Source organism: Castor canadensis, chromosome 5 (genome assembly GCF_047511655.1).
Source record: "Castor canadensis chromosome 5, mCasCan1.hap1v2, whole genome shotgun sequence".
In the NCBI taxonomy this organism is placed as follows: domain Eukaryota; kingdom Metazoa; phylum Chordata; class Mammalia; order Rodentia; family Castoridae; genus Castor; species Castor canadensis.
In genome coordinates, this window is record NC_133390.1 from 132,851,244 (window position 1) to 132,878,391 (window position 27,148).

General features: G+C 41.2%; 1 pseudogene; it reads right to left on the bottom strand.

Moving 5' to 3' along the window:
• LOC109680040 (poly(rC)-binding protein 1-like) overlaps positions 1–26,771 on the bottom strand; it is a 46,941-nt pseudogene extending 20,170 nt beyond the window's left edge.
• Positions 26,772–27,148: the final 377 nt, after the last annotated feature.

Here is a 27,148-nt window from a genome sequence, read left to right on the forward strand (position 1 = left end):
TTCCTTCCTTGTACACAATGTTTCTGGAAAACTCCCATCCTTATATTTACAGAATGTCTTATCTACCATCATAATATTGCACATTAATTGATGATTAAGGAATTCACTTCACAGCAAAAGTTGAAGCAATGGGCCCCTGTTCATGGAATTTTCTGATTGTGTCAGGTTCCTGCCTTTCTAAAGAAACTGGCTTGATAGACAAGTGGGATGCCATTTTGAAGACTTGGTTACACCATAAACTGAGTGGCAATCCCTCGGGACTGGGGCAATGTCATCCAGGCAGCTGTACATGCTCTGAATCAGCATCATATATATGGTGCTCATTCTCCTGTAGTAAAGATGCATGGGTCCAGGAATTAAGAGGTGGAAGTGGGAGTGGCACCATTTACTATTATCTTCAGTGGCCCTCTAGCAATTTTTTAAAATTTCCTGTTTCCATGATTTAATGCTCTGCTCAATTGGAGGTCTGAGTTCCAAAGAGAGGAATGCTTCCACTAGGAAATACAGTAACACTTCCACTGAAGTAACAGGTACCACTCACTTTGGACTTCTTGGGCCTCTGAATCAGCAAGAAAAGAGAGGTATGATTGGACTGGCTGGGTGATTGATCCTGAACATCAAGGTGGAAATTGAACTACTTCTCCATCACGGAGGTAAGGATGAGTATGTCTGAAACACAAGGGCTCTTGTAGGGTCTTTTAGTATTATCACGCCCTGTGACTAAAGTCAATGGAAACTATCCAGTTCAGGCAGGACTAATCATCCCTTGGGTGAAGGTTTGAGATGCTCCACTCATTTAAAAATCATGATCAGCTGAAGAGCTTGCTAGAGCCCAAGGGAATAAATATCAGCTATGGGCGCATGCCAGGTATAGAAAGAGGAACTATAGTTGTCATTTTCTCATGAGCCATGTGGGCCCTGGCACAATTAAGCCTTGTTGCCCACAACAGTAAATGGCTTAGCAACTCCTACTTCCTTGGCTTCGTTCTCTGCCCTGTCTTGCTTTCCTACGTTGTTTCTGTTAAGGATGTTTCCTTTGTCCCCTGAGTAAATAGACTGCTTCCAGGGGAAACAACATTAATACTGGCAGTCTGCGGAGAGGTAAGTACGAGCATTCTTGTGTCCCGTTAGACTTAGAGGCTAAGGTCTACAAAGTGAGGATACTGTAGCCCCCAACACTCAAATTGCTGCTTTACCTGAATTTAGCAATATGCGTGACAATAATAGTGGCACTTATTGTGAGTTTACTACCTGTCAGGTCTGGCTTAATCCCTAATCCACATGGCAATGGAGCAAATTGAGAATACGTATATGGTTTTCACTTCAGAAGGGTTAACTAACTCAAGTTCTTACCTTGAGTTAGTCAAAAGTTGTTTGGATAGATTGAAATTCAGATGTAACTTAAAGTTGCTAAAAGATTGTTTAAATTTACTTCCTCCTTCTTGAAGTCATAGTTTGAGATTACACTTAAGCATTAGTATTAGACTCATTAAGGACAGTGGGGATCAAATGAAGCCATTTCACGGAGCTGGACGAGATGATGAAAATGCACTGATGTACACAATCAGTTCTGGTGGTTGGTGAGCTCACCCCTAGTGTGAAAATCACTAAGTATGATGGATATTATGTGCAGAAAGCTCCATCTAGAAGGATAATAATTGTAACATAATTTATAAAGGGAAAAATTGGACACAACCCAAGTGCTATATATTTGGAGATTAGATATATAAGCTTTCCAAACTCAGCAATATAATACAATACTAAGCAACTAGTAAAATCATATCCTATAAAATATCTAATGGTGAGGGGAAATAAACATCACATACTAAGTGGAAAAAAGCTGCAAAAGCACTAATTATGATATGATTATGTATTGACAAAAAGGTAGTATGGGTATGTACAACAAAAAGTGTCAGCAGTCTCTTGGGTCATGAGATATTTGAAGACTTTCATTTTCCTATTTGGTTTTCTATGGATTTCTTATGATGACCAAACAACTGTATACTTATACTTTTCAATATATTCTCCATCACCAAACCAGAACTCAAATATAATGACTGAGAGATGGTTCATTGAGGCAGAACCTTTGAAGGAAGAGCTGTGTGAGGTCACATCATGAAGAGAGACAGGAAATATAATGACATTCCTTAATGTCTCATACTGAGTTCAATGTTCTGCATAAATGACCTTTTCTCAAGTACAAAGTGTGAAATGATTCACTCAGAGCTCAGCAGGTAGCTGACACAGGTGCTGTACCTACTTCCCACTGACCTTCCCCAAATCCACATTGGTCTCCTTACATCCAAACTTGCATTACAAATCTTCGATCTTCTCAGATTATTTGCAGGTATTCATACAAGAGAAAACTAATTCCTGTTCTAAGAGAATGGGGAATGCTTCAGGTCCTAAATGTTCACCAATTTGACCACTCTATCTGGAGACATCACTCCAGACGGTTCCTTGGGATGTTTCTTAGTATGACCTCAACAGGAGCAAAGGATCTTGGCTGCTCCAGTCTACAGCCTCCCATATTGATTTTATTGTGTAGGGTAGGGTACTATCAAGTTCACATGGATGGCTTATGAACAGAGAAAGAACTCAGCAAAATGTAATAGCTTTTAAGAAACTTAGTGATGGAGAAGTAATGAAAACAGTAGAGGGCTGGCAGTGTGACTCAAGTGATAGAGTGCTTGCCTAGCAAGCTGGAGGTGAGGAGTTCAAACCCCAGTACTCACCTCCCCCACATCTCACAGAAAAACAGTAAAGTAGAGGATCACAGGTTTAGGGATTCAGGTCTCTGTGTTCCTGAAAGCTTACCTGCCATTTACCCTGCAGCTGGATCCAGGTCAAAATGCCCAATAGGAAGAAGGTTCAGCAAAATAAAGAGACTTCCTCATCTACATGCTCAACATTTTCTGTTACTAATACCTCTCCTCCTAATGCTTGGACTTGGACCATGAAGAGTGGACCATGCTTCTATAAACTCTAAATCCACATTGTAAATTAATCTTTTGGGAATGTTCTTAGGGTGCAGGCAGGAGCATGGCAGGACCTTGTCAATAGCTGAAGATCATGGTAAAGACTATATCATCCCCATGATAGATTCTCCCACCACTCCAATATGGCTCAATATATATTGTCTTTCAAAGACATAATCCACTGAATATTTTGGACAAAGAAAATCTGCTCTAATTTCAGCAAGGTCACCACTCCCACTCTGACCCTTCTGGCAACTTTTAATTCATGTCAGCTTTGATTCAAAGAAATGTGGATAAATCTGCTCTTTCAAAGATTCATAAATGGAGTGTCTCCACAACTGTCAAAGGAAAAGGATAATGTCACTTAGGCTGAAGATTGGTAAGAGATGAAGAGTGGGAACAACATAAAGAACTTGAACTTTCTGAGGACAGTGGGGCTCAAGGATGAGATGAGAGAAATCAATCCATTCATGCCTCTCAGCAGGTTGTTCGGAAGATTAAGGTTGTTCCTATAGTGGGGTAAAACTAAAGCACGGGATGTGAAATGGTTCCCTTGAAGCCACATATGTTGCTATTGAAAGTGAGCTGGGGACTGATGCAGATTCAATGATCCCAACCATTTTCTTTCCTCCCCACCACACTGGTCTTCTCACATCTAGACAGCTTCACAAAACTTTGGTCTTGTTAGATTTTGCACTAGCAGCAAGGTGGTTAGCAAGCCTGAGAAAAATGCTTCTGGTCAGCCTATGAAATAGATACTCAAGCAATGGTGTCTTAGTAAAAGGCATCGTGCGGCAGATGAGTATTCTGTAAATCTCACAGTCTGAACAGATATTGTGCTTAGCTTAGCACCTCTTTATTTTTTAGAAACATGCACCATTATTATTACTTAAAAGTATAAATTAAGAAAACAGGAATCAAAATGAGCAGACTTTCTCCTTATGGATACTTTGTTATTTAGCTTATAATTCACAACATCCTTTGCAAATCAAGTAACTCATTCATTTGATGGGTGACTGTCAAATTTTCTGTGAATATGTCCCAGAGGTATTTGGAAGAAACTATGGCTGCCCTCTATTTCTAAGATAACAACACTATAAGTGGCCTCTTTGTTCTGATTTCTAGGACTTGGCAGAGGAGAAAGCAAGCAACCAGCTGTATAACTCCCTTGAGTTTCAGAACACAGTGTTGGAATTGTTGAGGACATCTAATCACATCATTTACAGATGAGGAAGTTGGAGGCTGGATAAGAGGTGAGTGGTCTGAGGTCAATAAATAAATTCATTATGAAAAGAGTTCCATATCCAGGACCCCAACTCCTTTCTTCCTACATTAGTGCTCATTCCTCGCTGCTGTGTTCACTGCTACCTGGATGACAGACATTCACACACACTGAGGGGCACTGGGCAAGCTACTGAACTGTTGGCTGGCTGCTCTGTGTGCAATGGCAGTCCAGACAGAAATGATTAAAAATGTTCCATGTGTTTCCCAATATGGCCCTGAAGCACTTGCTCTTTTGTTGCATCAAATGATCAGTTCTGAGATCAGAAGTATACCTCTCACTTTGGGGCAGAAATATTTAAGAGCTTTTGCACACTCCTTCAGCTGTCTCCTGCCCAGTGACCCTGATGCTACAAGCTTACATATTGATGCTACACGATAGAGGGATAGAAGACAGTCTCACTGGCCTGTCTTAGACTTCAAGTGAACAAGAGAAAAGAAAAAAATTGGCTGTACTAAGCTCCTGAGGTTCAGGATTTACTTGTTACTGTAGCATGACTGGGTGCTCCTGTCCAATATAACAGCATTGTCCTTTATGTTATAAAGACATAAGATGTTTCATTCTTGCCATCAGAAAGCTTACAATGTGATCTATAATAGTTGCTCTCAATGTGTGACTCCTGGAACAGTAGCATCAGCATCACCAAGGGAAACATCAGACATGCAGGTTTTCCAGCTCCAGCCCAGACCTATGGAATCACATGTTGTGGGGGTGGTGCCAAAAAGGTGTCCTACAACAAGCACTTGGTGATTCTGATGCAGGCTGGACTCTGAGAACTATTGATCTAAAAGTTGTCATATGCATAGCTCTTTGGAGTTTTGCAGGAAACTATATTTGTAATAAACATCTCAGGAGATTAGGGGCTTTCTCACTGAATTCATTGGCCTTTTCAATAATTCATTTTCTTCTTATCCATGAAAACCTCTGAATGTAACAATATCATTCCACTTTCTCTCTAAAAAACCTCATCCATTGGTCTTGAGTCAAACCTTATACCAATGGGCCCTTTACAATTCTTCTTTTATATGGTAGGCCTGGATACATTTCAGAGTAGTTCCCAGGGTCTCTCTATCACCATTTTCATCTCTTCTGCAGGTTAGAGACTCTAGTCCTCAAGATTAGACATGCTACATTTTAGAAGGAGTTGGAGGTATTTTCTTTCCAAGGAAGGCCCATAATTTGGGTACTTGGGGTCAAAATTTTAAAAATGACTCAAAGAAATACATGGGAAGATGCCCATGATGCCATGTCATTGAACCCAGGAAATCTCTAACCCTCTTCTCAACATGGTCATAGTGGAGGGCCACACAGGTCTACAGGCAGAGGTAAATGGAGCCTCCTCTTGATATGGAGGATCCATTAAGACCAATAATTCTTCGAGTTTTGATTTTTTTCCCTTGAAATGGGAAATTTTTTGTTTATCACATAACAGGAAAGTACCAACTACTATTGCATGCAGAAGAAATATTCTGTTGTCAAATCAAAGCAAACCTTCTACCAGTAAGTGTTATGTTTGTAGTAAAGAATACCAAGGCTGGGATGCCAATACTGGTCCAACCTCCTGTAGCTAACTAAATAATTTCAAGAGGTCAATGTCTTGTTTGGGTCTTTGTCTTTTAAAAAGAAATTGGTATGGGAAAGAGGTGGGGACTGGAGCGAGGATTAAGAGAGGAACAAAACAACTGATTAAAAGCAGTCTGACAATTATGGGGAAAGGTTAATGGAGTTGAGGCCACTTCTGCTGCTGAAAGCATCCAGGAGGCAGATTAGAAATGGTCTTTGAGTGCATGAAAGGTTATGATGAGGACACTTCACAGTGATTTGCTTCCTCCCTAGAGGCACAAACAGGGAGAAGTGAACTGGCATTGAAACAACAGCAGCAAAAAAAAAAAAAAAAAAAAAAAAAATTCAGTTAAGAAAGAGAAGACAACTAATCCCATTTTAATCATTCAACAGGCTCCAGAGAGAAGCTTCTAAAACTTGGAGAGAAAACAATGTATCTTGGACTCTAGGACCACAATGTTAATGACCCAGGCACATCCCCAGAAGCTTCTGGTATTTTATGTACAATCAAGTCTTTGGGCACCTTAACACCCAAGAGCCTGGTCTCCGGATCACAGGGGCTGCACCATTTTAGGAGTAAAGCCATATGTGCTTATACCACAAGAGCTGGAAGTGCCTAGAAATGCATACTTTCCAAACTTAGCCAATGATTGACAGTGTAGAAACAACACAGGCGCTCCCTCATTCCTGATTGGTACAACTCTGGGGTGTGAAATAACCTGTCCACAGAGGTTCCTGCAAAGTTAAGCCTTTTGTGAACTTTGATTAACATCTTACTCATGCTAGACTTCCTCCCCTTTCTGGGTCCTGGTTCCTTACCCATCACTGACTTTCAGTCTCTCATGTAAATCCTATCTCTGCATGCATACCTGTGGAACTGAAGCTAAGGCAAAGGATCAGTTAACTTTTGATAGATAACAAATGACTCCAAAACACAGGGCTCAAAATAATCACCATTATGGAATTCATGATCAATAATTGGCTTAGTGGGAAGGTTTCTTGGTTTGGTAGATTGTGGTACACTGCAAAAATGGATGTGACAGTGTAAATGGAGCAATGACATAGGAGACTCCATTTTGGATGAGGGAGACACTTTAGAAGCAGACATCTAAAGGGTGCAGAAAACATCAGGCTTCTCAGAGAAATAACAAGGCCCTTACCAAAATAACAAATGCAGCTACAAGATGTGGGCCTCAAGACCAGGACAAGCTAACTAGACCTTCTAGAAGTGTTCTGTTTGAGCAGGAAGGCTATGGACAGGTGGCTGGGTTCAGTGAGAAGATGACTAGGTGCCGACCAATCACAAATATAGTTTCAAGGTAAAATAGTTGGACCTAAGCCAGGTAAAGCCCTATATCACTTCTAGGCTCCAGCTATATTATGCTTTAGCCTTTTCCACTAAGCCCCTCCTATGCAGGGAGATTTGCTATAATTTCAATAAACTTTGAGCTTGCTGTACTCTTAACTCTTGGTCCAGTGTCTTCAATCATCGACTTTGCCAGGACGAAAACTCAAGATCAACGATTCAGTTTTAGTAGTGCATCTCTTCCAGGAACAAGTGGAATCTATTTTCCTATCCCTTTAATTTGGGCTGGCTATGTGACCTGTTTTGACCAGTAAATGTAACAGAAGGACATTGTGTGTATTTTAAGCTTAGAACTTGGGAGACTTGCAGTTTCTACCTGTGCTATTGGAATCTTACCATCACTTGATCACACCCTAGCTAACCTGCTGGAAAATGAGAGATCCCACAGACAGGCGCCATTTATCCCTTCCATTCCAGCTCTGGTTGTCCTAAATCACAAGCCTTAGCCAACTGATCAGATAACCACAGATTTATAAGCAAGCCAAGAGGGCTATGGACAGGTGGCTGGGTTCAGTGAGAACTGAGTTGTCCAGCTCAACTGAGTTGAGCATGGCCTGGAAGAACCACCTTACTGTCCATTCCACATGCCCTCTTATAGAATAGCAAGTTGATAGATGACTGTCATTTTGGAGCCATTCTAGTTTGGGTGGTTTGTCATGTCACAAAACCTGACAAATACAAGCATCTAATTTCAGTCTTTAAGTCTGTGAGGCTTAAAAGCCAGATAGTAGATATTTGTGACATGGGTTTTCTGGTGGGTTGTCATTATTATTATTGTTGTTGCTATTAGAGAAAGGATATCACTATGTAACCCAGGCTAGCCTCAAACTCAAGGCAATCCTCTCACCTCCACGTCATGAGTGCTGGGATTACAGGTTTGCACCACCATGCTGAGCTCTGGGTGGGCTGTTTTACTGGGGTGGTTCTCTAGGCAGGGCTGGGGTGGGCAGCTGGCTGGTTGCAGCTTTGAATGAGGTGCTGGAGTTCAGCATGGGCTTCTACATCTGGCAGGAAATGGATAACAGAATTGGAAACCTATTCTATAATTTCATTCTGACCTGGTACTACTGTGTGGAAGAAGACAACTTGGGGAGCAATGAGATGTCCAGGGACACAAAATGCTAGTACTGGATGAAAAATGAAGGTAGGGAACAGACTCCTTCTTTCTGGGACAGGTGAACAGAGGGGTCTTTTTTTGTATTTCTTAATAATGCTTTTTAGATATTTTATTTTGTTTGTTAAAAAAGTAAACTTTATTTTATAGCATCTATGTTATAATAGAATAGTTTTAGGTTTACAGAAAAATTGAGGGGTTAATACAGAGAATACCCATATACCTCTCACCTGGTCTTCTTTATTATTGGTATATTGTAATACAGTACAAACAATAAGCCAATATTGACACACTATTATGCACTCATGTTCCCACTGTATTAATATTTCTTTAGTATTTATCTAGTTCCAGGATTCTATCATGTTGTCATGTTTCTTTGGACTCTTGTTGACTATGACAAATTTCTTAGACTTTTTTTTGTTTTTGATGACCTTTGGCAGTTTGAGGTGCACTGGTTGGATGTTTTATAGAATCTCTCTCTATTGGAGTTTGTATGATGAAGCAAACAGAGGATTTAAGCTTTGCCAGTGGCCCAGGAGGGAAGTATCTGACACCCACACACTGAAGCCACCCCACTGCACCTGCTTACCCCTCCCCTACACTGTGGGGAGGCAGGCAGGACAGAGTAGGGCAGCAAAGGCAGAATGACAGTGCTGCTCTCCTGGGTGCTATCTCCTGAAGTGTTGCTCTGCTTGCTCAGCAGAGCCACCCAAGTGTCTACCTGTGACTGGACAAGGACTTCAGATGGTTCTGATGGGCAAGTGTGCAACACAAGGCCTGGAAACAGAAGGGTCCTGTGCCAAGAGAAGCCAGGGTAAAAGCAGAGGAAGAGGGAGATGATCAAAGACACTGCTGTTTACAGAAAGGAAAAGTAAATCAAAGGAGGTTAGGAATGGAAATGAGGGACAAAAAAAACCAAGGTGCAAGAAGTCTCATGCCATGGTAAGACTGGCCATGACTGGAGAGCAGCTGGAATGATCTGGGCCAGGTACAGCCCTGGGACCCAATCTCACTATGTATGAATTTAGGATATAGCCTAATCCTTTATTCTATAAAAAAGAGGAAAAGAAGAGCCTCACATAAATGCCTCACAGGACAATGTGAGTCTCTTTTCTTCTCCATAATTAGTGTGCTTTTAAAGTCTTCCCAGGTAACACCTAGTAACCTGCTAAGGAGAGTAGATGCTCACAGGGGTGAGGAGAGAACATGATGAATGGTCAGCTGGGCTTAACATTTATTGAAAGCTGACGCAGTCCCTCTCAGAACATGTGCTGTCATTGCCACTGTTTTTCTAATCTAATAATAAGTCTGTGTCCTAAGAGCTGACATTTGCCCAAGCCCAGCAATTAGAAAACGTCACTTTGCATCTGATATGATTTATGGGGATGGTGGTTTCCCACAGCCTTCATTTAAAATGCTATGCACTGCTCAGGTGGATAAACAATCAGCTGTGGCATTTTCCACTCGCAGCTCTGCCTGTGATGGTTGCCTTGATCTTCTTCTGGGCATCAGCTGAGTGGGCTGTGATGGCCCCTCAGTGGATCTGTGTGTATCTGTGAACCTAGTGGGGATCCGAACTCCCTGTACAGGAAAGTCCCTATTCCTGATTCTCTGCTGTCTCACGCTGGTATTCAGACCTTTGGAACCACTTGGAGTGGAGCATATCCATGTGACCTGGGAGCTCTCTCTGTCTCTCTCCTTCACACACACACACACACACACACACACACACACTCATAGACTCACACATAAATTCAGGAGCAATTTTATTATTATTGTGCTCTCCTGAAATCCACCGTGAATGCCAAATGGTGCAATCTGAGGTGGCAGGTTGATGTCAGCAACCATCATGCTTGCACATAGGAGTATGAGTGAGTGGCAGCTGAGAACATCTGCTTTGGAAGTAGCCAAGATGAGGTCAACATTGGATCAGCTACAGTATGTGACCTCTTTAATTATACTGGGTTTGCTATATAATGAGGAACATCTAAGTACTTATTTCCTAAAGTGTTAGGGGCTAGAAAGTGAGAGAAGTGGGACATGTTGGTCCAAGGGGACAAACTGTCAGCTATAAAATGATTAAGTTCTGAATAGCTAATATACAACATGGGCGGTGATAGATGTGTTAATTTGATTGTGATAACCATTACACAATGTGTATGTATATCATGCATTGTCTTATTCATTTTTCATGCTGGACATAAGCCATGAATGGGTCATAAATTTCATCTGCTGCATTGTGGCTAATATTTTTAAAAGGTGACAGACAAAATAGAAAATATCACAGTACATTGAATATAACTAGGCTAAGTATTTATAGCATGTTCTATTTTCAAAAATAGGCACAACTATCTCTCCTCATTTCATGTGCTCTTCTAGAATGGAACGTTCCTGCTCTGCCATCCAGAAGTGAGGTCTATTTCTTCTATTTCTTTTCCTCTTCAATCTGGGAAGTCCTAGGATTTCTAGGAGCAATAGAATGTGACAGAAGTGAAGCTGTGATTTCTTAGGTTGTTATAAAAACTACGTGGCATTTGTTTTGCCAACTAGAGCCCTCGAACTTGTATCCCTGAGCTGTCTTATAGCAAGATAAAATGACTCGAGGCTGCCATTGTGTGAGGAAGCTCAAGCCATGTGGAGAGGCCATACATCAGTGTTAAGGTCAGTAGACAGTTCTAGACCTTGAGTCAGCCCAGCCAGGCACCAGACAGATGGATGGAACCATCTTGAGATTCTTCTAATTCACCTACATGGAGACGGATTAGTATCCATTGGATGGATTTAGGTGATACCACAAGGAGCAAAATTATTGCCTAACTAGATCCTGTCTGAATCCTCACCCACAGAATCAATCCATTAGTAAAACTCGTAAAATACAGTGGTAAATGTTTTAACCCTATCAATCCTTTTTGGATAGCTTGTTACATAATTACAGCCAGTTCAGTGTCATTTGTGAAATTCTTATTTAGGTATGTTTACTGGGTTACAAACTAAAATTGTTTTCATTGGGTCTGCTACTTAAAAAAATGCATGGCTCAAGTGGTAGTGCACCTGTTTAGCAAGCATGAGACCCTGAGTTCAAACCCCAGTACTGCCAAAAGAGAGAGGGGGAGAGGAGGGAGAAAGAGAGAGAGAGAAGTATTCTGTGGCCATTACATGTTTTCTCCCTTATCCCAGTCATATGCATAAACCTGGGCAAGTTACTTAACCTCTCTGTACCTCTGTTCTTAATTTGCACCTTGGGGATAGTAAGACCTACCTTACAGTGATGTTGCAGAGTATAAACAAGTCACCTTTTGCAAAGTTCTCAGAACTGTGCCCAGAATCAGGCAACCCCTGTGTAAGTGTCCTTTAAATAGAATATGCAAGTCACAAGATGGGAATTATCTTTACAGTACAGTTAAGGGGGCTGGGGTGAGAAAAAGTAACTGACTTTGCTGGAGCAGGGTTAGTAGTAGAAGCAGCAAGACATAAGGCTGATGTTCAGTGAGTGTTCTTTGTTGCAGTTCTTTAATGTCAGTAGGCGCCTGAAGCCCTGTATTCAACATTGTAAAATTGGCACCAGTGCATTCTATAATGGCCCGTCACAGTCTGAGGGGCCCAGCTCAAAAGAGCTGTTTCAGGTCATTTGCATCTCTGGTTGTCAACAAGTGGCTTATTCTGCTATCAGGAACCCGAAGGTCTCTGCACTGTTGTTATTAATTGGGTGGTTCCTGCCTAAGAAATTCTTGGCAACCCAACTCCCACTATCACCGCACCTCCAGAGCAGGGTGAAGAGTGGCTTTGTGGGGATGCCTTCTCTTCACTGTTCTTCTCTTTGGTAGCAGTAACTCCTGTTGCAGTCAAGAGATGTTGTCCTGGTAGGTTTCTCTGTCTCACTGAAACAAGTGTCTAAGCCAAACTGTGTCAGGGAAATTGGAACTGGATTAAATGTAAAAAATGAATTTCCTCTTAATATCAGCAAATACCTACAGCATATTGACCCTGTCTGAAGTGACTTCAGTACCATCAGACTCAGATGCTACAACAGCACTCATTTGGGAACTGCATGTCTAGTTGTCAAACGAGAAACTTAAAATCCAAGACTTACACACTTGAGGCAGCAAGTGTGTAATTATTCTGCAAATAGGATGAGCAGAAACATCTTATCTGTGACTATCCTCTCCCCACCAGGTTAGTCCAAGTATCCATTTAGCCCAGTCATTAAGGTGGCACTCTGAGTCAGTTGCCACTCACTTTTCAGACACATGACAGGGATGTGCATCAATTTCAGTACCTAGAGAGCAATGACAAAAGGTCCCTGCTGTATTGACACAACAAAATTCTAGAAAGGATAAGAAGATGAATTTTTTTAGCAGAGACATGAGTGTGTGCACAGAGGCCTCCCTCTGAGCTTCATTCACACAGGTCTCTGGACATTGCAGAGTTTGGGGAGAGGAAGAGAGAAGGGCAGGGTGGGATTTATCAGACCACATCAAAGAAGAGAAGCAAATGTCACTGAGAAGGCCAGGTGATCCCAGGAGCCCATCAGCCAAGTGAGCTTAAACAGGCAAGTCCATTCCCCACGTCTGACTTGGGAAAACAAGGTGGCAGTTACTTGGCTTTGGGTAGAGGCTGACTGAGAAGGTAGTCACCTTTTGGGCTCCATCTCCAGGGCAGAGCAGCTTGCTGTTCTACATGGTATGCTTTGGGCTCCACATCCTTTCCTGGAGGTGCAGCCTGTTGCATTGCAATCACATTTATTGATGTGCAGACCTCCAATATATGCCTAAAAATCCCCTGGGGGTTGTTTTGAAATGTGAACCATCAAATCAATAAACAAGTTTGTCCTCTGCTTTGTGTTGATACAGAGAAAATCTGAGACATCCCTCTTGCTTTTGAAGTCTTGTAAGTTTAATACAATAAACCAGGAGAAAATGATAGAAAGGAAAAGCTATGGTATTTAGGGAAGATCTGATGAACAGAAGGCTTGAGCAAGACTTTGTAATTTTCCACTTATTAAAATTCAAAGTAGGAACCATAAGAACAGCCAAGCAAAGCCTCCTGCCAGAGACTGGAAATCTTTCTTCCTTAGTTGGAAGCCTTGGGCTCATCTTGCCCTTTGCTATGAGTAAAGTTGTCAGCAGAGGTTTAATATCTTTGCTTATGAGTTCACAGTCTTGGCTTTTGATAGCTTTAAATCAAGGCTGCTAGAAAACCTTACAAAGTGCAAGAAAATGTTTGCTAAATTCACCTACAGAGGAGGAAAGTAGACCCGCGGAAGGAAAATCTGTGTTCCACCATGACAGCTCTTTGGCTTGGGAAAGGGAATAGGGATACTTGCTCTTCCTCAGCAGGGGAAAGGGTATCTTTATGAAATGCTTGAGGGTCCCCTGGAGGAAGGGGTGTCATTAGCACCTGGAGCCTACCAGTAGGGGAGACGGTTTGGCTCTGGAGCTGTGTATTACACTGGAGCTACCCGGAGACATCAATTATCAAGGCGAGTCATTAACATATATCACGAGGATGCTCAGCCTTGGCAATCACCATAATTAAGTGTGCACACTGAATCGGTGCTGATTAAGTGGCTTCAGTTTATGGGTATGACGCCTAATGATTGCTCTCTTCAGTGAGTAAGATGTGTTGAGCTTCAGAGGGAATTCCTGGACTCTTGACAGGAAGTACACTGAAGCCACACCATCTGGGGAGGAAGCTCCCCCTTTAGTTATCTTCCAAGAGCAAAGGAAAGTTTTCTAAGCTAGGTTTATGCCCAAAGGTGCCCAGGTGCCAGGCAAGAGGTGACTGCTAGCAAGTCCAGCCTGACTTCTGTAATCTGATGACACCAGCATTTGTTTTCCTGAAAAAGTATCAAAGGAAGGTTTCAAATTTTTCTAAACAACTCCATAGGATGCTAGAGCTAACTATTCACCAGAAGAGGTAAGAGAAACAAATGACCCACGAAGTGAAAAGTAGCACTGTGCTACTGCCCCTTGTCCCTATCCCCAGTCTTGTCACTGCACACTGCATTAAGCTGACTCCATGATTACCAATAGACATCCACTTGTTCCCCCTGACTTTACCTTGTAGACTTGAAAATGAAGCCCTATGAATTCCCTTTTTTCTCTCTCTCTTTCTTTCTGTCATAACCATTCCTTTTGCTCAAAGAGAGGACCACCACTCTGTAAGACACCAGCCTGGAAGCAGGAAGTCATCACTATGAGCACTTCCTGGTTTCTCACTGCCCCACCTCCTTCCCAAGGCCAAGTCTTTCATTACTGTCTTTCTGACAAATCTACTTCCCTCTGTCTTCACTGCTAGGACTTTAGCAGGATCCTTGTCTTGAATCTCAACTGCTTAATTTTCTCTTTGGAGACTCCTTTTATTCTTTTGAAGTCACAATTCAATTTGTTCAGCCACCACAATGAATTTGTCTTATACAAATATGATTCATCTCTTGTTTAAAATCAGTGTCTTTCAATTCCTTGGGTATAAAACAAAAATGTAGTTGATTAGCTTAAAGTTCTTCCATGATCAGCACATGTCTGCATGTGCTCCAACCATAGAGGAGATCTTGAATGTCTCAACTCTCTTTAACTTTTGTGTTCCTGGCAAGGGAATACAGAGAGGATTATGTTGATTGATGAAAGTCTTCAGAGGCTTCCCATTGCTCTTAGAATAAATTTCCATACATTTTTGCTTTGAAGACTTAAAGCACAGCTGTAAAAGTTTGTATTTTTTGTGTGTGTTCTTTGATTCCTCTGCTAAGTATAGTTCTTACGAGGGCAACAGTTTTGTTTTTCTGTTTGTTGGTTTGAATCTTTCTCCAGTCTTTCTGTTTGTTAGTTTGACTCTTTCTCCACTGTTTTCCCCTAATATTAATATATTATCTGGCTGATATTAGAAGCTCAATAAGTCATTGTTTAATGAACTCAGGCATTTTGCATCCTTTTAGACTTTTATTAGTATGCAGGTATAGCATCAATGTTTGATGAAAAATGAAATAGCCATGGTATCTGGTTAGATACTGAGGTATGGAGGCTTGTCTAAGCCAGACTCTGTCTATGCTGGCTTATTTTATTCAACATTCATTCTGATTTGGTGTAAATGCAATTTACACCAAATTTCCTCTTTGTTCTGTGCAATTTCCTATCTCAGGGACAACTGAGAAAGGAGTGAAATGGCCAAATCTAGAATATTTTAACAACACTTGTGGGTGTGCCCTCTCTACTTGTTTTCCTTTTCCTCCCAGACCTAGCTTTAGCCAGCTGCCTGATCTCTGTGCCTTTGTGTATCCAACCACCCACCTGATTAGCTGAGATGAGGTGAGACAAGCCAGGAGAAGCCAAAATCAGAAGAGAAGATTTAAGAGCTTCAGAATGCAGAGTTCTCTGAGCAGTCATTTCTGTTTCAAAAGAATGTGGGTTCAACCTTCATTCCCTCTTGAGTATTGCAAATTGACCATGCAGCAGTGGCAGATATCACAGCCAAACACTTAAGTCATATACTTTGTGTCATCCTGGTGAGGATGATTTGAGGAAATTCTGTACAGCAGTAGACCCTTGGCAGGCTATAGCTATGGTTCCTGGGGACTTTTGTGCAAGTCTGAGCATTGTAACAATTGCTCATTGCTCTTATTCAAAAGTTTTTAAATTTTATTTTTGTTGCTCCTTGGATGTACTGTAGAAATAAATAGCATTTGTTCCTTCTCCCTATAGTTTAATATATCATCAATTCTCCTTGGCTGATTAATAATCTTTAGTTAACATCTTATCTAGTAACCATGGATCAGCCACCTGCTCCTTTCTCCTCCTAACTCCCCTTTCCATCACTTATTCTGCAGCTTGTATCTTTGACATCTGTCTGTCCCATGCTAGAAACTTTAATCTTGGTCTGTGTTTCATTCCACATCCTGTCAATCATTCTACCCCTTGATAATTCCTGGACCATGCACCTTTTGCCAGATCCTCAAGAGCACTTACTATATTCATGGCAATAGGTCCTAACTTGACTGCTTTCTGCAAGCCAGGAACATTGCCTATCTCACTTATGATGCACTCCTGGTTTCCAGTCCATTGTCTTGTATAGTTTAACCACTCAGCATATTTGATTTTCTTTTAAAATGTGATCTCTGTATGTTATCCAAGTTTGTCTTGGTTTCCTGTATTTAAGTGATCCTCCTGCCTCATTCTCTCTAGTATTAGGATAAGAGGTATGTACCACCATGCCCTGCTTTAATGTGTATCATTTGATGATGGATAAGTGTTCCTTGTACTGGGATCTGTACCTCCAGCTTATCCCCTCACTGTCTGTTCCACAGCCTCCGATGACTCCCTATCACCCACAGAATAAAATACAGACTCATTACATGGATATGCAGGCTTTCAGTCTTTTGACTTGGTTAATTTTACACTGTCATCACTTACCACTTTTCTGCATAAATTCTCCATGCTGGACACTGAAAACGCCTGTTCTTCCCTGAGCACAGAACAGAATACACTATTTCCTCTCCTCTTGGCAGATGCTATGTGCATTGCCACTTTTCTATTTCCAAGTCCCTTATTTCTTCCTCTTTTGAAATTCTGATCATTTTTGAAGATCTAGTTCAGTTGTCCTTTTGCTGATCAAACTTTCCATGAACCATCCTTCCAGGCATACTCAAGAGTTGTTTTCACTAAAATCTACCTCTCTTTTAGAAGTTACCACAGAACTTCATTAGTATTATTACTAATCATTAGTACAATTTCTACCGATTTGTCTCTTTGAAAACATTCTGATGAATAATTGGTGTATAGCCTATATTATTCTTCCCTAATTATTAAAGTTGTCTTGCTACTCCTCTCTTCCATATTATGATAATATTTTGCAGTCTAGTTTTCTTTCTCTATCACTCCCTAGTGACAGAGAATTCAGTGTTTTGTGGCAGAGGCACTAACAGGATATTAGATCTGTGTATTTAAATTTCATTTCATACCTCCAAATCCTTGCTTGTTAGTACAAGACAGTCTAATAACCCTACATTCTAAAGTGATGTGTGTCTTAGATCTCTGAAGAGATTGCAAGGTGGTTTATTGATTAAAGCCCAGCATTGAAATATGTATATGAAGAAGAGGCAGAGGGATAGGACTACTTTTGACATCATGTGTTACATACATACCTCAAACCCAAAAATAGGAAGTGGAGGTGAGTTTCTGATTTTCACTTCAACAGGACCAGGCAGAGAACCTTATGGAAGTCCTCTGGAGTGTGCATAGGCACAGGGATAGAATGTGACTCACACAAGGAGGAATCAAAAGGTGAAGGGTGTGGAAATGTTCTTACCTTTGAGTGAACAAAGGTGGCTTTGCAGGGGACAGCTGGATGTCCATGATGGCAGGGGAAGTAGACTATGTTTCAATACTTAATGGAGACATTCTGGGATCCCATCCAAGAAAAATACAGGGACAAAGGGATGTTAGAAAGATAACCTGCAGAAGCCAGGAGGAAAGAAAGGTGTCAAAAGGGGCCCAGTTACAGGATGTATACGTGAAAGACTACAAAATTTCAATGACAAATTAAAGATCTAAATATACGGAAAGATGTTCAACATTAATGAATCAGAAGACTCAAAATCACTAAAATGTCAATTTTTTCAAACTTGATCTACAAATCCAACATAATCCCAATGAAAACCCCAGTAAGGTATTGTGTCACTATTGACAAACCAATTCCAAAGTTTATATAGAAACTCAAAAAACTCTGAATAGCCATACTGAATGAAGAAGAGTGACAAAGTCCCACAGTCAGATTACCTGACTCCAAGACTCCAGTGATTAGAATGGATTAGATTAGCATGGTACTGGTGAAATTATAGACACAGATGAGTAGAACAGAGATCGAAAATAGATGCACAAATATTTTCAGCTGATCTCTGGTAACAACAGCAAAGGAAATTCAATGAAGAAAGGAGACTAAAAAATGCTTTTGGGAAACTTGGACATCCATATTTTTAAAAAAATGTTGAACCCAGACATAGAACCTTTACCTTTGACAAACATTAACTTAAAAATCAATCATTAACATAAATGTAAATTAAAAAAAATTTTTATTACATTATTGTTGTACAGGGGGTACATTGTGACATTCACAAAAGTTCTTACAATATATCATAGATATCATAGTTGAATTCACCCCTCCTTTATCCTCCTTCCCCTAAATGTAAAATTTAAAAATATAAAACTTAGAAGAAACACTAACAGAAAATTTATACGTTGTGTTCAATGATGAGTTTTTAGGTACGATACCAAAAGCATGATGTGTGAAAAAAAATTGATAAATTAGACTTTATTAAAATTAAAAAGTTGTGTGGGATGGTGATGTCTATAATCCAAGCTCTTATAAGACTGAGGCAGGAGGATTGTGAATTTCAGGCCAGCCTGGGCTACAAAAAAATCAATACATCTGTTCCATGAAAGATTAAAAAATAGACAAATGGTTCTTCTGAGGCAAGTGTTGTACACTTCCATACCCCCATCCATTTGCTTTTAGTTTGTTTTTCAGATAGGGTCTTCTGCTAAATTTTCTCAGGCCAGCATTGAAATGTGATCTTCCTATTCCTCTGGAGCAACGAGGATTACAGGTGTACATCACCTGGCTCAGCCTAGGCCCTACTCTTAAAGGATCCTCCACTTTAGTAGTGCCACTCTGGGACCAAGACTCTAGCACATGAAACTTTGGGTGACACACATCATATTCAAACCATAGCATCATGAAAAGACATGTATGAATCTTAATTGGATGCTGCTAAATGAAAAAAAGACAGCCTGAAAAAAGCACATTCTATATAAATCCAGTTGTATGACTTTTTAGAAAGGCAAAACTATAAAGATAGTAAAAAGATCAGTGGTCACCAGGGACTTGGGAAAGGATTAAATAGTTGGAGGATGGCATTTTGTATAGTGGAGAAAAGTAAGACATGGTAATGGTGAATATTACTGGAAAGTTTAGTGCTGTTGTATATCTTGGTACTTGCACTCAGCAAGAGAATTCAGGCAAGATGTGAAAAGTAGTAAAAGTAATAGTAGAATTTATTAGGAAAAGAATTTAGTAGAATAGGATAAAAGTGAGAAGTGGGAAAAAAGGGAGAAACATTTCCTGTTTCCCACACTGGAAATGGGAGCAAAGACTCAACATGGTGGTCCACATCTCTTAGTCTTGTACTTTCAGAGCTAGAGGAATATGCATGGTCATTAAGATATTGGATCTGGGTGGCCAAGATGGCTACCAAAACGGGGAGGTGTCCTTGAGGCCTACTTAAATGACAGGGTCAAAAAGTGTGCATTAGGACTTCCACTTGCTAGATGCTTTCATCCTTTTTCCTCCCTTCACCCATCCAAGGAGGCTTGGAGCTTGTTAATATCTCAAAGAGAAAATCAAAGTCCTGTTGTTGTATCTTAAACATCTGATAGGAGATGTGAGGAAGTGGCTAATTGCTCTGTTTTTTTAGGTTTTGCTTTCTAGTTTCAATGTCTGAGTCTGGTCCTTTTACTATTTATTAAAAAAATATAATTTTTCTGTCTCCTCATCTATCTATCCTGCCTCATCCATTACTCATGGATCACTGCTACTTAACAGTGAAGACAGAACATACGCATTTTTCAACATTTTTTATCTTTACAGTGCAAAAAGCAAACCTCAATATATGTATATTTTAAAAAGAGAGAAAGAAAACATCATATTACAGATTCAGAATCTTATGTTAGAATGCACAACATGACAAAAAGATCTAAAAAAAATTAAAGTGGTTTATATGGGGGAGACTTGACTGATATAATTGGAAATATACTAGTGATTCCTGGTTTTAGGAAGGTACCCACAACATTCTCCATGAATGACAAAGACACTGGGTACAAGTTAAGTAGGAGTCTTCCTCCTCCCTGATTTCAACTCTGAGGGCCGTAAATATCTATTTTTGATTGCAGGTCTGAGTTGGAGCTAGGAAATATCAGAAAAGCCAACAGTGTAAGCTCCTCAATCCTGGGCATTCAAGTTTGGCTCAAGGCAAAGTTGGGAGGAGCTAGGAAATATCAGAAAAGCCAACAGTGTAAGCTCCTCAATCCTGGGCATTCAAGTTTGGCTCAAGGCAAAGTTGGGAGTTGATGGAAGCTGACACACACTGGTTAGTGGCTACTGGTATTGGGTCTGGAGACCTAAAGGGCTGATGAGTGAGTTTTCCATCCCCCATGGAAAGCACTATGATTCCTGCATCCTGAGAAGGAGTTGTAAATCTGCATTCCTGCATCCTGAAGAGGAGATACAGGGTCTCATAGATCTGCCACAGTGTTGAGCAAAATGCTTTCAAGATTGTTTCCCAGTCCCCAATAACGGGCAAACAGATCAGCTCATCTAAGAGAGCTTGGGAATACTTGGCCAATGAAAAGAGCCCACCTAACCCTTACCCAAACCCAGAGTTAAAACATCCATAAAAGCCCGAGCCTTTACCTGAGCAGGGAGCCATCAGTTTCTGGGCTCTGCTGTGCTACTCTAGCTGTAGCCTTTTCTTTCTCTCTAATAAATCCTACTTTGTGAATCTGCCTTGCCTTGCAAGTCAAACAGCTGCCTCACGAACTAGTTCTCTGCCCTGTGAAGGTAAGAATCCTCGACACCAGCCTGCAACATTTCACACAGGCAAGTAACAATGGTAAGCAGCTGAGGCTATGGAAGAAAAGCCCTCCCAGGCAGAGGGAACAGCCATTGTAAACACCTGAGATGTGATGGAAAGTCTGCATTTGAGGAGAAGTTGGAAAACTGAAAGCTGGGGCTAGACTAATCTAGGGGACAGAAGGATGAGCTGTAAGAATTGGGCCTGCCAAGTGGCCAGCATGAGGTTCAGAAAGCATGCTGGAAGCATGAGATGGTTTTGAACTTTGTCCCACCAGTGATGGGAGGTCACTGGAGATAGGAGTTGAAGGGATAAGTTTCCTAAATCAAAATTAAATCCCAACTTTGACTTTCCCCAAATAAAGACCAATTTATTAGCACTTTACAATATTCATTGAAAGTATAGGATGGAATCATTTTTTAATCATTAAAACTGATCTCAGATTTGCATGTCTTACCAGGATCAGCCAGCTCTTAGGTGGATTTAAACATGATGTTCATATAGGAATTGGTGGTCCTCAGGCTGAGAACGATAGCCTTGAGGCAGGCTAGAGTTAGGGAAAGTTCAGGATTCATAGAAAATATATGACTTAATATTGTCTGTGTACAGGTTGCCTACTACACCTGTCCCAGGGATGGCTTCACCTGGATTGGGAACCACCCATGCCCCTCCACACAGATTGATTATTGGATGGGAAACACCTGATCCTTCCCTTCCCATAGGTTAGCATAGGTTTCAAATGTATCTGGAGAAGAGAACCATGTGCTCTCTGCTTCCTGGCTTCCATATGTATTTTCCTTCCCTAACTTTTAATAAACCCCAGTTACACCCACGTGTCCTGCTATGGATTCTTACACACAGGACACAGGACTTTGGAAATCTTTTGATCACAGACTCCATCAAAGTTGTTAACAACCACAAGTGCTATTATAGGACAGGTGGATATCTGGCTATTGGCAAGTTCAGGGCTGTGGGTGGCTCTGTCTGCCCTGCACTCTGCCCTAAGTCCCAGGTACAGAAGCCATGCTAGCATAATATTCCATGGACACATTTACCCTATATTAGCAGCAGCCCCAGAAATTGCCTTGCACTGATTCCTATGTTTTCTTCTATGGAGATCACCCTTTAGATGAAGGCTCCAAGATCAGTATGCCCTCAGGACCTACTGTTGCTCTCTCCCACCCCCATTTCAGCCTCCAAATTTGTAGGCCCACATTGATATGCAAAGCTGGTGATTCTTGCAGCCAAGCTCCTTTATTGTAAAATCACAAGGAGAGTGAATTTGAGCATAGAATGACAAAGATTATTCAAGGCACCCTGCTTAAGTGCTGATAGCCCCGTCTCTGCCAATCCCATTCAAGAGTCATCTTGGTCCTGCTCCTCCTTTTTCCTTTTGTCCCACAGAGTTACTGTTCACTGACTACCTACTTTCTAAGGAGGATTTCTGGTGGTCACAGAACTGAGCAGCTAGACACTCAGAAGGAGAGGAGAAAGTAACCTGACCTTCAATAAGGAAGTCTGACCATCTCCTGTGACTCATTGCCTAGAATTTAGGTAATATGAAGCTCTTGGAGGCTCTCAGGAGGGAAAGAAGCAAAATTCAGGCTCCTTCAGTGAAGATGGATAGATGTTCCCTTTTAAGCACAATGTAGTCTCAAAACAAAGGAACAGAGTCCACATGCTCCCTGAGACCCTTCTTTTCCATGAGGGTCCAGGAAGAGGAATCTCATTTTCTGCCAAAACAAGCTCATCCCTCACAGCAGTAAAATGTGTTTAATACAGTGAGCCTATTGATCTACGTACACAGACACAAATTCAGCCCTTGCCTCAGTCCAGGCTCAGTCATAATAATAATAATTTGTGAATACAACAGTTGGAATTAAAGTCCCTCCAGTGGCAAAAACAGACACACAAGAGACAGAAAATCTTGATAAGGCAATTTTCTCTTAATCAAGATGGTACAAGCATATGCTCACTCCTTCTAAGCAAACAGGCAAACACAAAATGGCTGACAGTGGCACCTCTTATATCCCTGATGCAGTTGTACCTGCCCATTATCTGGGATTTGTCCAGGTCAAAAGTTTACAATGGCTCCCGATTGGCTAAAAGGGTTGAGGGATGGGTTAGGGCATACAGCTTGGTAGGCAACAGAGTCATACAGGAATCCAGAAGAAGAAGAAGCAAGGACCCTTTAAACATGTAAGTCATCTAAGATGGTGACTTGAGGAATTTTTAAGTAATCTAAGAGGGTAACAAATACTTTGATAGAAAAGATCATTTTTCTTACAATTTCTTTTCTTCAAACTCATTTAGGAGCCATTGGCTCTCATGTTCCTAAGTTTTTAATAGAAACAAGTTATTTTAGTAGGGCGGGGTGATTATTTGGTGAGGGCTGTCTCAATTAACTGCTGTATTAGTCCTTAGATAAGGAATTTTGTGGCATCCTACTAAAATTAAAACTCTGGCCACTACAATCAAGTTGGTTAAAATTGAGGTCATCTAGCCCTTTCATCATCCAAACTATTTTTCCTTTAAGTCAGTGAAGGATCATTTATACTTGAGTTTTCAGCTAGCTTGTTAGATAGAGAAGTTAATCCTTGTAGGGTCTTAGTAATAGTTCCATCAGGGGCTGTATTATTTGGTATATATGTGCAACACAAAACTGCAATCATTATGCAAACTTCTCTCTTTTTGGTCAACATCATGTCTAATGCTAGCCTGTTCTCCCAAGCCATCTGGCTAGTTGGTACCAATTGCTCTGCTATTCCTTTGATAGCATCCCTGGTATAGTTGACAAACTTTGTTGGTTGTAATAAATATAATTAATCCAGTCAATGTTTTTATTTATAGTGAACCACTAGAAGAGTACTGATTCAAATCCAGCTTCAATTTGATTTCTGGCTTTAAATTCATTTGGCACCCTCTAGGAACCCCAGTGGCATCAATGTAAGCATGGGGATCAAAGGAGCCACTGTGGTTGGCTGCAGTGTCTATGTCTATGTCTCTCTTTTTTGTAGATGTTGTGGCATGGGCTGGGGATATAAATACTAGGGTGAAAAAGATTGCCAGCTGCACCAAAGTACAGGTGCCTGCCCAGTTACATGGGAGAGTCTCTAGGAAAGGTCCTCTGCCATACCACCAGACATCAGCTCTGCCCACTGAGAGTTGGACTGGTTTGTGAGGCTTTTGAAGTACTGCCTTTCACTGCATCCCATCAGGTTTCCCATATTTGCCAATCATCCCCCCTGTCTGGTGAGACATGAAGTATAATTGACATCTAGGGTGGGTGGCCTAATACTCCTTGGGGCTGACCTGCAGGACCTCTGGCCTCTGGGAACAGTAGTGATAGCAACTGGCAGGATTTGTTGCCCCAAGCCTTGGCATCCTGAAACACAGCCAACGTGCAATTCATTCTATCTGGGTCTAAGGATGGCCCTAATAAAAACAGGACCACCTGAGATTCTGGTCTCCCAGTAGTACAAACATAGCAATCACTCTTATTTAATGTGTGGACAAAATATTTTCTCCATTCCACCCAAGCATTTGCATCCCCATACCTGATTTTAATAGCCTCAGTGTGTCTTAGGTCCTTGACTTCTACTACGGTTACCTGAGTTCGACACTTGTATAAACATGGAAGTAACATTGGAGCAGAGGTAGAACTGGTTGTCCTGAGAGGGTCTGGGAGCTAGATGGAGCTCAAGGTACCTTAAAGGGTTTGTTCCTGAGACATATGCCCCCAACCCATATTTATGAAATGGATGTTTCTTTTGACATACTCCAAGAGCTTTTTATGACCAATCTAAGTGGGTCACACTGTTTATCTTTGCAAGGAGAGGGGTGTGTCCAAAACAGCTGTAATTTTGACTGTAGTCTTTTAAAATACTGTCAATTATTTTGTATGGTGGAAATCAGTCTTTCCAGTGCCTTGGGGTCTAGTCTGGCCCTTAGGATTTTCATAAAAGGGAGAAGTGTTTTCTTTGTACCCAGTGTTCCACCCCACATCTGTCCACTCTAGATAGATACCAGGCTTCCCTGTGGGTCTCGGGATGTGATACATATAAAGGAAGTATCCTTGGAGTTGAAGTTGGGACATATGGTCTCCACAAGGAAGGATCTGGCATGCATTGAATTTAACAATTAAAGGAAAAGTAATCTGAGTTACATTAATAATAAGGATACCATTTCCCAAATGAAAGACTATAGTCTTTTAAAAGTCACTTTGGTATTACCTGGTTGAGTGGGGGTGTCTTCTTTACTCGTGTGTGATGAGTCCACCCCCACTCTATGGTCTGGATGGCTGTTTCTGTGGTCAGCAGAACCAGGAAGGGTCCTTCCCAAGTTGGTTCATGCTTATTTTCTTTTGAGGTCTTGATCAGTGCATAATCACCAGGCTGGTGCAGGTGAACAGGAAAGTCAAGTGGAGGAGCCTGTGCTAACAACCCCTTTTTCCTAAGAGAAAGTAAGGTAGAGACAATCCAAGTATATAATTTTTGAGGAAATAGTCTTTGATTTCAAAGGTAGGCACATCAGCAACAGAGCTAAGGTAAAGAAGACCATAAAGCACTTCATAAGGGTGCTGGTCAATGTCCTTTGAGAGGCCATCCTTATCCTGAGTAGTGCTATGCTAAGGCATTTAATTCAAGGTAATCTGGTCTCTAAGACTAATTTAGAGGGCTGATGTTTAAGAGTCTGATTTAGAGCAAACAATGCACAAGTCTGTGCTGACCAATTGTTAGGAAGTCAGCCTGATTCTGTTATTGTCAAGGCCTACTCATTATGTCTTTTTCCCTTATTTACCTGAGAGGATTCACTCACAAAGAAATGGAACCCAGACCAGAAAGGAGTTTCCCCAATGTCTGGCCTTACTTTTGTCTGGTATTCAGTAATAGCTAAGCACTTATGTGTGGGGCTCCTCCTTCTTGCTTTCCTTTCCAAGAAAGTGGCTGGATTTGGGGCCTCATCAGTAGTAAGAGTCAGATTATCCTTTTATAAAAGCAAGATAACCTCATACTTTAGGATCCCAGAATCTGTCAGCCATCTACCCAACTTCTGGTTTAAGATTGTCCTAACTTGATGGGTAGTGATAATAATTAGGTTTCCCCCAAAGGTGATTTTCCTACTTTCTTTGGTTAAAAGGGCTGTAGATGCTACTGGCTGAATGTACTCAGGCCAACCTCAGATGACAGGATCTAGGAATTTAGATAAGAAGGCCACATGTTGACACTGACACCCATGTTTTTAGGTTAGCACCCCAAGGGCAACTCCCTTCTTTACACTTACAAAGAGGTGAAAAGACTTTTCAAGAGAGGGCAAGGCTAGCCTCAGGACTGTAATAAGGGCTTGTTTCAGCTCATCTACTTGTTTTATCTCCTTAGGGGTCCAAAGAAGGGAGTCTGGTCCCCCTTGGGTCAATTTGAGATATAAAGATTTAGTTTTAAGGGCATATGAGTCTATCCACAAACAGCAATATCTAACTAAACCAAGGAACTTTCTCAATTCTTGTTTTGTTCCTGGGAGAGGGAGACCAATGATTCCTTCTCTTCTTTCTGGACCAATCCTTCATGTGCCCTTACTGATCAAATGTCCCAGATATTTTACTTCAGTCTCAGCAAATTATAACTTATTCTCTGAAATATGAAGTCCCTGGTTTCCCAGGAAATTTATAAAGCCAATGGTTGGGTTAAATCACCTCCTCCTGATTTTCCCCTCATTAGTAAATCTCTCAAGTCTCATATTTTCTCAGTGCTCTGGGGTGTTGTTATCCCATCAGGTGTTTTGATCAAGAGGCTTACAACATCAGCCACCAGAATACCTTGTCCCAGGGGATGTTCGCCCTCCCAGATAGCCATTGCCGCTCTGTGGATCATGGCTCTTTCCTTCCCTGAGAAGAGAATTCCCAAAATAGACATTAACTCAGTCCAAGTATATATCTGTGGTCCCAGAAGTTGATCAGCCTGTTCTGAGACCCTTCAGGGGTCACAACTCCTTTTTAAAATTTCAGACCTCAGAGCTGATAAGAGGGGCATTTACAAACTCAATTTCACCTCCTCTTAGGGAAACCTCCTGAGAGAAAAGAGGGAGTGGAGTTTTTCTTCTTCAGACTGAGGAAAAGGTAGATTCTCAATGTCTTTAAGACAGTGTTCTAACTACCTTTGAAGACGCAGTATGGAGGCATTTTGGGTAGGGAGGGAAAGGAGTGGAGATGGAAGGATTAGGAGGGGGAGGT